The 14,910-nt window shown below is 35.6% G+C and overlaps 1 protein-coding gene across 1 annotated transcript in view; it reads right to left on the minus strand.

Annotated features, from left to right (window-relative positions):
- The window catches only part of LOC134790812 (probable NADH dehydrogenase [ubiquinone] iron-sulfur protein 6, mitochondrial), a 90,745-nt gene that overhangs the window by 61,953 nt on the left and 13,882 nt on the right, over positions 1–14,910 (minus strand). The gene's annotated exons all lie outside the window — the stretch shown is intronic.

Raw genomic sequence — 14,910 nt, forward strand, 5'->3', positions numbered from 1 at the left:
CATGAATTAAGATCCTCCTTTATAAATATTAGTTATTTATGAATCAAATTTTCAGTCTTACTGTAGTCTAGTTTGTGTAACCAGTTACAAACTATTTGTTTACATTCGTATACATTTTTCGAGTAAATATTTAGTTCCCTATTTATTTTATTGTATAAGATCGCGGATTGTACCTCATACTGTCTCCTAGCATAAGCTGATTTATCACTGGGTACAGGGACAACTCTATATTTTCGTCTTTCAATTTCTGGCCGAGGGTCGAATTTTATTGTCCTGTGAAATCGTACGATTGCTGAGACGATGTAAAGTTTACGTATGCTGAGCAGTTTGCACTCCGCGTAAAGGTCTGAGGTTGGATACCTATACTGTTTAAAGAACATTGTTTTCAAGAGACACCTCTGCCCTCTCTCAAGTTCGAGAAACGTAGTCTTATTTGCACTCCCCCACACTGGTATACAGTATGTAATAATTGATTGCGCAAGAGCAATGTATATTTGTTGTATAAGTGTTTTATTAGTTACATGACGGAGATTTTTGAAAATCCAGACTAGTTTACGAATTCTTCCGTTCAAATATTCTATATGTTGATGCCAAGAGAGCCGCTGATCAATTATGATGCCAAGATATTTTGTAGTTTCTACTTTATCTAGAGCTCTGCATTGACATGTCAGGGGAGATTGAAAGTTACAGACATGAATTTTTAGACTAAGATTTGGTTTCGGTTGGGCATTGTTAATTTTAGAGAAGCAAATGTAGTTTGTTTTAGCCGCGTTCAGGGTTAATAGATTTTTATTCAGCCATATATTAATCTTTTGCAGGCCCCTTTCCGCGGCTTCAAAAACTGACTCCCAGTTACTCCCTGTGAAAACCACGACAGTGTCATCGGCATATGAGATTATGTAACCCTTACGAATATTCATGTCAGTGAGATCATTTATATAAACGAGGAACAAAGTGGGTCCAAGTACACTGCCTTGCGGTACGCCGAAAGTCACATCTGCCTCATCACTGTATTGGCCTCCAATTTTAACCCTTTGCTTTCGACCTCGGAGATAGTCACTGAGTAGGTCTAGCGGTTTTCCCCTGATGCCGCAACGCTCGAGCTTTTTTACAAGAGTGGGGAGAGACACCGTGTCGAAAGCTTTTTTAAGATCGAGAAAGACAGCCAGGCATTTATTCCCGTTGTCAACGTCTTTAGTTACTCTAGAAGTTAGGTTAAGGATAGCGTCTTCAGTCGATGTCCCTTTTCTGAAACCGAATTGGAATTTTGATAACAGTTGAAATTTATTAAGATAGTTAACGAGTCTAATATTAATCAATTTTTCTATTATTTTAGATATGGTAGTAAGAACCGAGATCGGTCTATAGTTGTTAGGTTCCGTTCTCTCACCACTTTTGTAGACAGGTGTGACCAAAGATTTCTTTATAGGTTTGGGGAAAACACCCTGGGCGAAACATAAGTTTGTTAGGTGGCTGACTATTGGTGCTATAACGGATTTGCAGAGTTTAAGAAACCTTGTGGGTATACCATCAATGCCCGTCGCACTGTCGGATTTGAGTGACATAAGTATGTTTTCTACCTCGTGGGGGTCAGTGTCAAGTAGGACAAAAGATGAGGGCAGTGAATGATTTTGAGTAGATCCAGTGTCAGTTGTTGAAGTAATGTCAGAGTCCACAATGTCGGAGATACGGTTTTTTAGAAAACATTTTTTGATAAAGTAAATATTTTAGGAAATAATCGCCTCGAAAGAAACAAAATGTACGTGAGGATTTTTTTTTTCGTGTCAACCCTATAATGTGGGATGTTGTTGGAAAGGTCTTTCAAAATGAATAGGGGTTTTAGAAGAAAATTTTTTGATAAAGTGAATATTTACGGAAATAATCGCTTTGCAAGAAACAAAATGTGTGTGACAATTTTTTTATCGTTTCAACCTTATAGTGTGGGGTGTCGTTGGATAGGCCTTTTAAAATAAATAGGGGTCTTTAAACAACATTTCTTGATAAAGTGAATCATTTCGGAAATAATCGTTTAGAAAGCAAAAAAAAAGTTTTCCCTTCTAACTTTTGAACCATGTGTCCGAAAAATATAAAAAAAAAATCATGAAAATGGTGCTTAAAAAACTCAATCAAATAAAATTAAAACAAACTTGATCAGTTAAGCCGTTTATGAGTTATCGCTAAAAGTCTTCCCTTCTTATTTTAATTAAAAGCCTGGCAACCCTTATTTGTGACCGGATTTTCGCAGGCAACCCTATACCATTGTACTTGCAATAAAATTACTATCATTTTGATGTATAATTCAAGCGTCAGACAGATGAGTGCAATTATCGATATAAAATCACCTCTTTAAACACGGCAACCACATAATAGTATACTTTCCATTGAATTTTATTTCGTTCGTCAGACAAATCGATGAAATTTGCCGAAAAAAAATTTTTTCAAAAATTTCAAAAAATAGCCTTGACCATATTTCTTTAGGCAACCCTATTTATTTATGTTCTAGAACATATTTTCTTTCATATGTTCATAGTTTCAATTATCGATATAAAATCACCTCTTTAAACACGGCAACCACATAATAGTGACCGGAAAAAGATAGGCAACCTAGTTGATTTATGTTGTACAAGTTGTATACTTTCCATTGAAACTTATTTCGTTCGTCAGACAAATCGGTGAAATTTGCCGAAAACATTTTTTTTTAATATTTGCACTCATCTGTCTGACGCTTGCATTATACATCAAAATGATGGTAATTTTATTTTATTGTATAGGGTTGCCTGCGAAAATCCGATCACAAATAAGGGTTGCCAGGCTTTTAATTAAAATAAGAAGGGAAGACTTTTAGCGATAACTCATAAACGGCTTAACTGATCAAGTTTGTTTTAATTTTATTTGATTGAGTTTTTTAAGCACTATCTCCATGATTTTTTTTGGCCACATGGTCAAAAGTTAGAGGGAAAAACCTTTTTTTTTCCTTTCTAAACGATTATTTCCGAAATGATTCACTTTATCAAGAAATATTGTTTAAAGACCCCTATTTATTTTGAAAGGCCTACGACACCCGACACTATAAGGTTGAAACAATAAAAAAATTGTCACACACATTTTGTTTCTTTCAAAGCGATTATTTCCGAAAATATTCACTTTATCAAAAAATGTTCATCTAAAACCCCTATTCATTTTGAAAGACCTTTTCAACAACATCCCACACCTTAGGGTAGACACGAAAAAAAATCTCACGTACATTTTTTTTCTTTCGGGGCGATTGTTTCCTAAAATATTCACTTTATCAAAAAATGTTTTTTTGAAAAACCCTATTTATTAGCCTTGACCATATTTCTTTAGGCAACCCTATTTATTTATGTTCTGGAACATATTTTCTTTAATATTTTCATAGTTTCATCCGTCAGACAGATTGGCGAAGGTCGACCATATGTGGGATCTCCTACTAATACCACTTATAGGTCTTCGTTTAAGGCTTCTACAGACGTTGCAACAAATGGCATGCGAATATAATCACAGATTACAAAGAGATTATGATTATAATTCAGTAAATAAATATAAATACCTGTAAATACTAAAGATTTTATACACTCGCTTTCGTGTCGTGACTGTGACCGCGCAGAAAGTCCGACAAACGTGTAGTACTGCTTAACATAGCTTAAAGCGGGCATTACATTATACAATTTGCAGAGCGCTAATTAAGTGTTGCTCGGCGAGATAAAAAAGAGCTTGTTCATTACACTACACTAGCTAGCGACGCTAGTTAGTTTAGTTTAGTGTCTTATTTTCATTTCAGCAGTGATCATCGTTCGAAGCGAACGTCGCGTTTCAGTCGAAGGTCGCGTTTCGGTCGAATTCTTTGTACATTTCGAGAAGGACTTTGTTACCATAATTTCTAATGTCTTAGTTTTTGTAATCTTTGTTTTTTATCCCATAAAAATGGTATGTCTTTATAAAGTTCATGATTGAAGAAGATTTTAGCAGTAGGTACTTCCTTTTCCCTAGTCTGTGGCTGCGTCATTTTGAACTGAAATGCAATAACTAAAACAATAAAACATCCATCATACGCGTGTTCGAGTGCGTCGGTGGCGTGCCGACAACCTTACACAGTAGCGCGCTAAAACCATTTACACTATGCGTTCTAGCGCGCTAGATAGCGTTAGTGGGGCAGTGGGGCTACCGCGAATTCCGAAAATCGTCAATTGCGGGCAATTCTGACAGATAAAACACGGTTTGCTACCGCGAAGACAGCCGTCATCGAGCGGCCCGTTCGAAAGACGATTATGGATCGAATATCGTTCCATAGACCTACCGCGAAACGCAATTTTCGGAGTTTTTGACAGCACGAAATTCGTAAAGAACTGTCAAAACACACGTTACCTCAAGAGCTAACGTTGTTCTTTCGTTTATCACAGTGCTGCCAGATAACTCACCTTTCAGCTTTTTATCCCGTTTTTGTGACAGTGAATCCGCGCATTGTTTTGCAAATATTTTGAATGTCCTCGGTTTTTGAGCACTGCAGCGGGATGAATAAATAGATATTTGGGGATTATGCTCGATCAACTCGCAGTTTCAAAGCAGTGCTCCTGTTTTTTCAATTTCATGACCTGGCAATTTCATTCTGTCATAATAGGGTATCATGCCCTTCGTGTATCTTATTATTATAGTTGATTGTGTCGTGCTGCGTGAAATTGTACTGTTTGTTTGTGAACTATTACAAAGATGTTTCTGTCGCAAGAGAACCTTGCTGAAGAAATCCGGCAACAAGCCGCTTCTATAGGTGCCTAATGCGATAAAAATTCCGCTAAGTGAAAGTTCTGGACGCGGAGTTTGTAAATACCACGCTGCATATTTCCACATCCACGACGAAATAGCTGTAGGACCCTGTTCAATAAGGTATACGTTTTAGATTATTTCGTAAGTCATTAATCAAATAGTCAAAACATTGAACATTCACAATAAAAGGTCTAGAGCATTGCAAGATGTATGTTTCAAGTATTCAAAGTTCTACCTTCATGGGAAGCTATGTAGTGTCTGTCAGTATCTAATTAAAATAATATACCATTTGATAGAATGTATTTTTGTATTATACAGAAGATATTAATTTAATAATATATGTATATAAATGTTATGGGACAATCTTACCCAAATTGACAAAGCCCCACAATAAGCTCAAGAAGGCTTATGTTGTGATATATAATAAATACACACATGGAAAACACACACCAAATGACTCAGGAACAGATATCTGTGCTCATCACATAAATAAATAATGCCGAGATTCAAACTGAGTTGTTCGCAAAGTAGTGTACTTCTACGTTATTTTTCCATTTAAACTTTTATGGCAGGCAGATTATCAACATGAAGTGGGCCGGGACCAAATGGATGCCTGTTTCTCAGCAAGCGGTGTCCAACTGCTAAATTACCCCGGTCTTATCAGTATGGGCTATCATTAAAGCCGGGTAAGTGAAATTTGTTTACATTATTTATAATAACCTCATATCAGATAAAATAATACTGTGAGTACCTGGCACACACTACTTAATATACCATGAATGAATATGAATTTATAAAATATACTGATAGATATTGTTAAAAAAAATCTTGGGTTTAAAAAGAAGAATTGTCCAGTCAAATTGTATTTGTAATATATGGGTCTTCTTACCTGATTGAAATGTTAAAATAAATAAATACATAAAACATTTACAGTTAAGGTTGTTCTAGCCCCCACTCTATCTATACACAGTGTTCCTAATATGTAGGTAATCTCACCTACATACAATAATTACCAATTCTAAAAGAAGTTTACATATATACATAATTGATGCTAAGTAGTACTTAACCAGTATTTCAGTAAATACTTAGCAGGGCTCTTCTCAAAAAAATAGTTATACATATATTGTACATTAGAAGTAATGCACATTAATCTTATATCATATTTCATAAATTAAGTACTAATAATTTCATTCTGCATTCCAGGGGTTTTCGATGCACACATGTGACCCTTCATGGGCCATAGGAATATGAAGACCGCTTCTTGTATATCTTTTCCATCACGGAACAATGGTGTTCCGGACCTTTGGGAGGCGTGCGCGGAGCCGTAGGCAACACGTGAGTCCCTTTTGACACTTAATGAAATGTAAGGGGTAAACCGAGCGGATGCTGCCCTTGCCCGGGTCATGGAACACACGCAGAGGCAGCATCCGCCAGGGTGTAAGGACTATTGAGAGTTGATGGTATCTAAAATTAACTAGGCTAATGCGTGCAAGCGATGGTGATGATAAGTACTGAGCTAAGGGATATAAATGGTATAAAACGGACGACTGCCTAATAAAATGATACGCAATTTTATTTCCGGCAGATATATTATTATTATTAGTCTAATAGAAGCAGCTAAAACAGCTTGTCTATTTCTGTGCTTGTTTTGAAGGGCAATTTTATAAAAAAACCTACCTCTTATGTATACTACTGTTTACTATTGTAATAATGTTTTGAAAGTTGTCTCTTTAGTGTACCTTATAAAAAAAGATTGCCTCTTTATCCTGTTAGGAGGTTGATATAATAATTTTGTGAAATAATAATCTTAACCAGTTTATTCTAATCCCAAAATATTTTAATTTTAAACTGGCTCTTAGCCCAGTCGGTAGTGACCCCGTCAATAAAACAGGAATTTTCGAGCTCGAATCCTGGTAAAGGTATTTATTTCTGTGTTTATCACAGATATATGATCCGGAGTTATGAATGTTTTATATTATTCTATCTATTGTATAATTATATCTTCATTTAGTACTCACAATACAAGCTTTATTTAGCTTTCTATTGGACTAGGTCGATTTGTGTCTTAGCTTTTAGGTTTTTACGATTTGAATATATAAGTAGAATATAAAAAAATCACAAAACAATAAAAAATATATAAACATATTATTAAAAAAACTAACCTAGAATGCCGCCAGCAGCGGGGCAAGGCCCAAGCTGCCGGTGGTCAAGGCCGCAGTGAGAGGAATCGACGTAGGTACTATACGCGCCGTGTCCAAGATATTTATTAATTACTAGCTTCTGCCCGCGACATCGTCTGCGTGGAATGATGACGATGATTGAAAAAAACTAACCCTTTCTCGGGGCCCAAACTATATCCATACCAAATTTAGTCCAAATCGGTTCAGGGGCTTAAGCGTCAAGAGGTAACAGACAGACACACTTTTACGCGCATTTATAATATTAGTATGAAAGTATGGATTGTTAATTTATTTAATTTACTAAGCCTTACATTACTTATTTTCAGACTTTATAGAAGATGTGTATACTACTGTATACCTACTCTAAAATATTCATGATTTGAATTTGACTTCCTTTTTTTGTAACTTCGTACTAAAGTGAAACAGAAATTAACAACAACTGACGTTTGGTTTTCAGATACGGGATCATATCAATTACGTGGACAAGTCGTATGGTGGGACAACCTACGACACCTTTATATGGAGCAACAGCGTTAGTCGAGATTACTTCGAGCAGCTGGCATGACAGTGTGTGGCACCAGCGAAATAGTGTACATTAGGTAGGTATGTGTTATAATTTATATAAATATATTTGGTGTTTCTAATCACGCACTACGATACCACAGTAATATTAATAAGCATGTGTGTGTATGTGTGTGTGTGTGTTCATTTTTATTAATTCACACACACACACACACACACACAATCAATTAATCGTTTAGTTAGCGCATCATGGAAAAAATGATTTACAAAATTGTCGAATGACGCTAGATGTAAAATGTGGATGACTGAAAAAATAGGAATAAATTAGAATTGTACAATACAAGCAAAAGGGAGCTAAGCTAACTAAATTCGTACTATGGTGAAATATAAATTAACATTATGTAACGTTCGGTTTTCAGATATGGGAACAAGTCAACTACATCATTAACATGGACGCGTCGTACGGCAGGGCAACCCACGACGCCTTCATATGTAGAATTAGCATTAGTCAAGACTACTTCGAGCAGCGGGCATGTGGTACCAGCGAAATAGCGCACATTAGGTAGGTAGGTATGTTATAACTTAATAATTTATATAAATATATATTGTGTTCTTAATCATACACTAAACGATCCTACAGTAAGATCAATGAGCCTGTGTGAGTGTATGTGTGTGTTGGGGGCTACGTACTACAGACAGACATAGATGCACATGTTACGTCAGGGGTTCATTAATGGTTTAACGCAGCGGTCGGCAACAGGCGGCCCGCGGGCTGCATGCGGCCTGCTAATTTTTCGCTTGCAGCCCGGCCCGCGAGCCTTGCTGGCTATTTTGTATGTAATATTGACAAACGACAATATCTGATAAATTCACAAATATTAATAAAGTGCGGCCCACTTCAACATTGTTAACAACTATGTACTTATGTGGCCCTTGGCTGCTAAAAGGTTTAGCTCATCACGGAAACTATTTACGAAATATTTCGAATGACCCTAGAGTTAGACCAAGAGATCGAAGACTGCAATGATTCTGATAGCACACGCAGTGCAACTGTTATTTTAAACGTCAAACTTCTATGAAATTATGACGCATAAATAACACTTACCTACACTGTGCATGCTATCAATATCGTTGCAGCCTTATCTTGGTCTAATTCTAGTTGCAAAATGTGGAGGACGGAAATAATAGGAATATAATTGTGTCTTATTTTATATTATTATCCCTGACAGAACGGCAATAATTGCCGCTTATTGTATATGCATTTAGGGTGAGAGACTCTTCGTTTGTTTGTGTTAGTTACAAATAAATGTTTCCATTGCGGCCTTCAGGAAAGGTTCCGTAACACAAGCGATGGTTTTTAGGCAGATATTAACCCACTATTAATATAATGTGCTTATTATAATTTTAGAAGACTCCGGGTATCCACTGCGGGAACACGGGACACCTTATGATTTCTGCAACCGGCGCCGCAGAAGAATCCCCGAGGCTATAACGCCATATAAAATAAGGCGCGCTCCACTATAGAGCTAACATTTGGGATATTAAAAGGTAACTTAGTGTTATGGACACTGATTTGCAGTTCTTTATTATTTTTTATTTATTCAGGCAAACACTAAGTATAAGTTTACAGCTGCAAGATGCCAAGACACTTATACTGTTAATAATACATAGTCAGTATCATAAAATTCATAAATATGTATACACTTTTCGAACTATCTCTAACATACATATTATGTATTACTAAGTTACCTAGACATTTAAAAAAAAACTGATATTAAGTAACATAGGCAGAGTTAAAAAAAATCCTGATACTACGTTGTAGGGACGGCCACTTGTCTGCGAATATGTCTGCGTTTTGGACTGTAGCTATGAAGTTAACCATCCATTGTGTAGATTTGCATTGGGGGGTGACGAGAAAGCTGTTTCATTCGCCGACAGATCCAACAACCATCGGCATAGGTCCTACTATAGGCTTATACTTAGATACGCTTTCCCCAGGGATAGCACGCGCATTGTTGGTGTGTGTCTGTTTCCCGGCGACACTTCAACGACATGTAACTATTACACGTCGAAAACTTTCAAAATGGCGAAGTCATTGTAAACTAGCGTCTAAAGAAAATAAGAATCATAAAATTAGTATTCTAAATCAGCGGTCGGCATCATTTTAGCAGCCAAGGGCCACATAGTAGTTAAAAAGTTGAAGCGGGCCGCACTTTGTTAATATGTGTTACTTTATCAAACATTGTCGTTTATCAATATTACATACAAAATAGCCAAGGGGGCTCGCGGGTCGCAAGTGAGAGGTTCACGGGCCGCCTGTTGCCTACCGCTGTTCTAAATAATAATGAAATTCCTAGTAATGTAATGAAGATGTCAAACAGTAATATTAGTACATAGTAAGTATAGTAATAATTCTAATACCAGTTCTTATGATGTTTCAGTTACACCACCACCATGGCCACTACTGTCTGATCTGTGATCCGTGCTGTGCCTATACGCGATGACCGTACTCCCGACGACGGCGATGAAAATAACACTGCCGGCTTTTCAAGGAGCTACATTACCAGCTGATAATGCAACTATTACTCAATGCCCCGTACCTACGTAGTATAGAAGAAGACTAAGACTTATCTACTATATAAGCAGAGGCTAGCAAACTAGTCTTATTTCCTATGAGGCCATGCTGTGGTAATTATTAAATTCACCTTAGAAAGCTAATGTAAGGCATAAGGATAATAAGGCACATATATTTGAATCGCTTCCTTTACAGGAATAAATTGTGTAATTTATTGTACCTGCTAGTTAAACTAATACACGATTAGCAGCACTAAGAGTTGTATTGGCCAAGTTGACTACGGAGTAATATACCTAGCAGGTACAATAAATTACATTTGTTTCTGGGGGATTTAAAATATGTGTCTTAACCAGACACAGATTGTGCCGATTGTGTTATTAACTATGATTGCATAACTTTGTCTAGTATAGTTCTGAATATTTGACCATCGATATAAATGATGTAGATATGCAAAGATAGATAGATAGAATACTTTAAAATGTAAAGATGTATAATGCGTGTGTTTATTTTTCAAAATTCCATGGCAGAATTTTGTTACAAAACAATCAGTGTAGTAGTATAGTATATAACGATAAGCAAACATGTTACTCGTAAAGGAACACACGAACGAAATATATAAGACTTGTAATGTAAAAATCTAAATGTTATATTATATCTGAGTTGTGTAAACTTCGAAAACTTTTGGCTGTGGCGGCGAACAATTATTTCATGACAGGCGTGCCTTACGCCATAGAATATGATCGCACGCCTGTCGTGTCATGCGCCACACGTTGAAATCATTGATGACACGCCTGTCGTGTCAACCGCACCGAAACGGTTATAAATGTACCTATGATAAATAATTTTATAAGGTTAGGTAGGCTATTTTATTTCTTACTCTTGTATGTGCAAATAAACATAGTCAATGATTAGTCAATAATATGTAAATGACATTAGAGTGAGACCAAGATAAGTATGCAGCGATTTTTATAGCACAAACGTGCAAGTGTATTTTAAATTCCAAATTTCTATGAAATTATGTATTTAAATAACATTTGCGCGTCTGTGCTATAAAAATCGCTTAAAATCCTGGTCTGACTAACTCTTTTCGAATGTAGACAATAAGGGAGGAGGAGGAAGCTTCTGCCCATTTGCCGCCTGTTTGTGCATGTGCTGAATGTGTTAGTCCCGAATTTTATTATATTAATATTTAAAATATAATTATACAATTTTAACCCTTTACCAGGCTGACATTTCGAAAATGACAATTGAATGTTTTACTCATCAAAAATAGAACAGATGTTTGAAGTGCCATACGTGGGAAATATAACCGTTAACCCTTAGCCTGGTAAAATTGTTAAATTTTTTACACAAATTAATAAATAAAACAATGTTAATGTGAAGACAAACTTTTTATTGAAAATCTCCCAACTACGTGTTCGACCACTGCCCGACGATCTGCGAGATATAGTCGCGACGCTTCCGTGTACTGATAAAAATAGCTAAATTCAATAAAATATACTTTGCGTATAATTTTATTATTTTTATTTTAACAAAAATCGGACAAATCTCTATATACGTTATACACTTTCAATAAAGAATATTTCAAATCAGTCTAAGAAAATAAAGTTATAAAATTAATGTTAAAAAAAGACCAAAGTTTTTTCCACCGCATCAGTTCGCGGGTGTATAAGTTGGCTTCGATCACCTTCATCTCCAGCACCACCTCACATTCTTGTGGCTCCTGTTGCGGTTGACCGGATTGGAGTTGTGATTAGGCGACGGACCGGCGCGGCTGGTAGACTGGGAGTCGAGGGCAGGATAGCCCTATGAGGCGCTGCCAGACATGCTCTGGAGTCTGTGGAAATGTTAATAAAAACAAGAATTATATTTAGATATATACAAATTATTGTATTAAACCATACTCCAGTGAACGGTGTGAAATTGAAATTAAGTTTATATGTCAAATCTAATTATTCTTATTTATTATAATTTAGACATTTGTAGACCTTTAAAGCATGACGTATAGGATATATAAGTATGTAGCCAGCCTACTTGGCATCTAGGTAAGTAGGTACCCATGTACCTAGTTGGCGTTGGGCAGACACTTTTATTTCAAAGAAAGTATGAAAGTGAAAGAAAATCGTAGATTATCTCATACACAATCAGGATAGTTTCATGAGTACGAAACGTTACTGTGATCCAAATCAGTAAAAATGCCTACCTTTGTTGGCCTCCATATCATTATAGAAATTTCCATTTTCCAGCAATAGCTGGAAGCTATAAGCTTGAACATATTCCTTGCCAGGGTGCTCACTGTAGGTCCATTGTGATTCCCACTAGTCTGGAACTAAAAAAACACATGAATTAGAGCATATTTTTCTAAAATAACCGGCTACAGGAGCTTCGGACAATCAATAGACTATTTGACCTTAAGAACTTACAAAGTAATAAAATAAATTACTTTTGAGAAAATATTAATAATAGGTAGATTGAAAATTATCCTTTAAACTGCTAAAATAATCATTTTATGTAAAAACTACAACTGTTCACTGTTTAACAAGTATCTTATTCTTATTTGTTTCATAAGTCGAGCGAGAGTAACCAAAAGTATGCAACGAAACTATGTAGTTTCGAAAGTCATCGGGTACTAGGAAGTAATTTATATGTTTAAAAGCAACTAAAATAATCAAAAGTAGGTACATTGTGATACATAGTTTCAAAAAGTCGTCAAGTACTTCAATTATAACGGTAATTTCTTCTGCTTAGAAAGTTTTTTTTAAAGACAAGATAAAGATTTTCTTACCTTTTCAATGTAAATACAAATTTTATAATATTAAAATATGTGGTACAACAGACAAACATCGGCGACATCAAGACAGCCATGAGACAGTAAACAATGAATTTGACATTGACAGTCTTGACACTACTGCTTAATCTATTAAAATTATATTCGACAAACAGCAAAAAATGTTAAATTGGTATTAAAACTTATTCTACGAAGGTTTTTAGTATCATTGTACGTTATAAGTACGTAAAACTAATTATTTAAGTATATCTAACTCAGTTTTAAGTAAATTATTAATTTACCGGTTTTATGTCCCAGCGTAGGATGTGAAGTGTGATGCACACTTAACGTTAGGTTCGTTCATTCCATTCACGTCGGTCAATTCTATGGATTCGAAAGACGTAAGCAAGGCCTATTGACTTCCTTGGAATGACGTGACCCTTCATATTTGTGCATGTGTGCTCCGTTCCTAGAGGAGGATTGCCAGTAATTACCATAAAAATATTTTACTACAGCAACATTGCTAGAACTGGCTTCGTCTATACGATTTCTAGGAACAAATCCAATTATTTTATCAAATATATTTTGATTTGTATTTTATGAAGTAGTTGAAGTCATATGTAAATTATTATCTATTTCAGTTTGTCTTTGTCTATGTTCATAAAATCTATGAAGGGTAGACGTGCCTCTACCCTCCATGATAAAATTAAAAAAAATCTTTGTCAATAGGCCTCTTTGATAGGCCTTGATTTGGGTCTGGCCGGTAAGAACATAGGCAAGACAAAAGTCTGTAATGTCAATGCTGTCATTAAAGTCATTTAACGTAAAAATATCAGTTTTCATATAAAACGATTTATTCACTTGAAATATATTTATTTACCTATTAATTTTAAAAATAAAAACGATTCATATGTACGAGCAACATATCTAAATGCGTCTTCGCACAGACTTAGTTAAAATTAACCCGTTGTAGTAAACCAGAAACAGCGATAATTTCAAGGTAAGAAATACATAAATATATTAATCTTTAAATAAAAATGAGCGTACTAATTGCCAAATTCAAATATAATAATTTAATCTTACTATCCCCGTAAGTCCCGCGGACGCTATATCGCGTCCGAAATTTTAATCAAAATTTATCATAGATGTAAAACCTCACATTGTTTCAGCTGGTAAATTTAGACCCGGTAGCAATTAGCGACGTTAGTAATTAGGCAGTTAGATTATATTGTTTAATTTGTGACTGTTTTGTTTTAGAGAGTGAATCAGCAGATGGCTTGAGCGTGAGATAACAATATAATCCTGGGCCGTCATATGATTTCTTGGAAAAAGCTCAAAGGGCACGTATCTGCCGCATATCCAGACTACCGGGATACCGGTGAACAAGAACGCTACGCGGAGCTGTAAAGCAGAAAATGTCCGATAACCGGATAGATGTAATAACAACTTGTAACCATTTGCCATATCAATGTATGTATTCATATGTATTGCTCCTAACATATATACAGTAATCCTAATAGGAATGAAAATATTTATATCTTAATATACTTTTTTGTTGCCTTTTATATTTGACGAATTTCTAAATATAGTACCTAATCATTACCTTTTAACGTATTTTTTTATTTTTTTGTGATATGCTAATTTAAGAGCCCATGAACGTGCACACTAGCGCCGCTGCTAAATAATCGTGATTATTTAAATTTAATGACAGGTATTTAAAAAAGGGGGCCGCTACGGACTGTATTGTAAAAACTAGTTTGATGTATTCAAAAGGTACTTAAATACACAATACAGTCCGTAGCGGCCCCCTTTTTTAAATACCTGTCGCTAAATTTAAATAATCACGATTATTTAGCAGTGGCGCTAGTGTGCACGTTGATGGGCTCTTAAAAACCTGACCCCAACAAAAAAGAAAAAATACAAAAAGAAATTCCCTCTCCGGGATTCGAACCCAGGACCATTAGCTTCCTGAACAGGATTACTGCCAATACCCGCTAGGCTAAACGGGTTGTCAATTCTAATTACAATGGTATCCTACCAGAGCGCTAGTAGTATAAACGAACTTTTGAAAGGGACATTTTTTTGTA

Source organism: Cydia splendana, chromosome 5 (genome assembly GCF_910591565.1).
Source record: "Cydia splendana chromosome 5, ilCydSple1.2, whole genome shotgun sequence".
NCBI classification, from domain to species: domain Eukaryota; kingdom Metazoa; phylum Arthropoda; class Insecta; order Lepidoptera; family Tortricidae; genus Cydia; species Cydia splendana.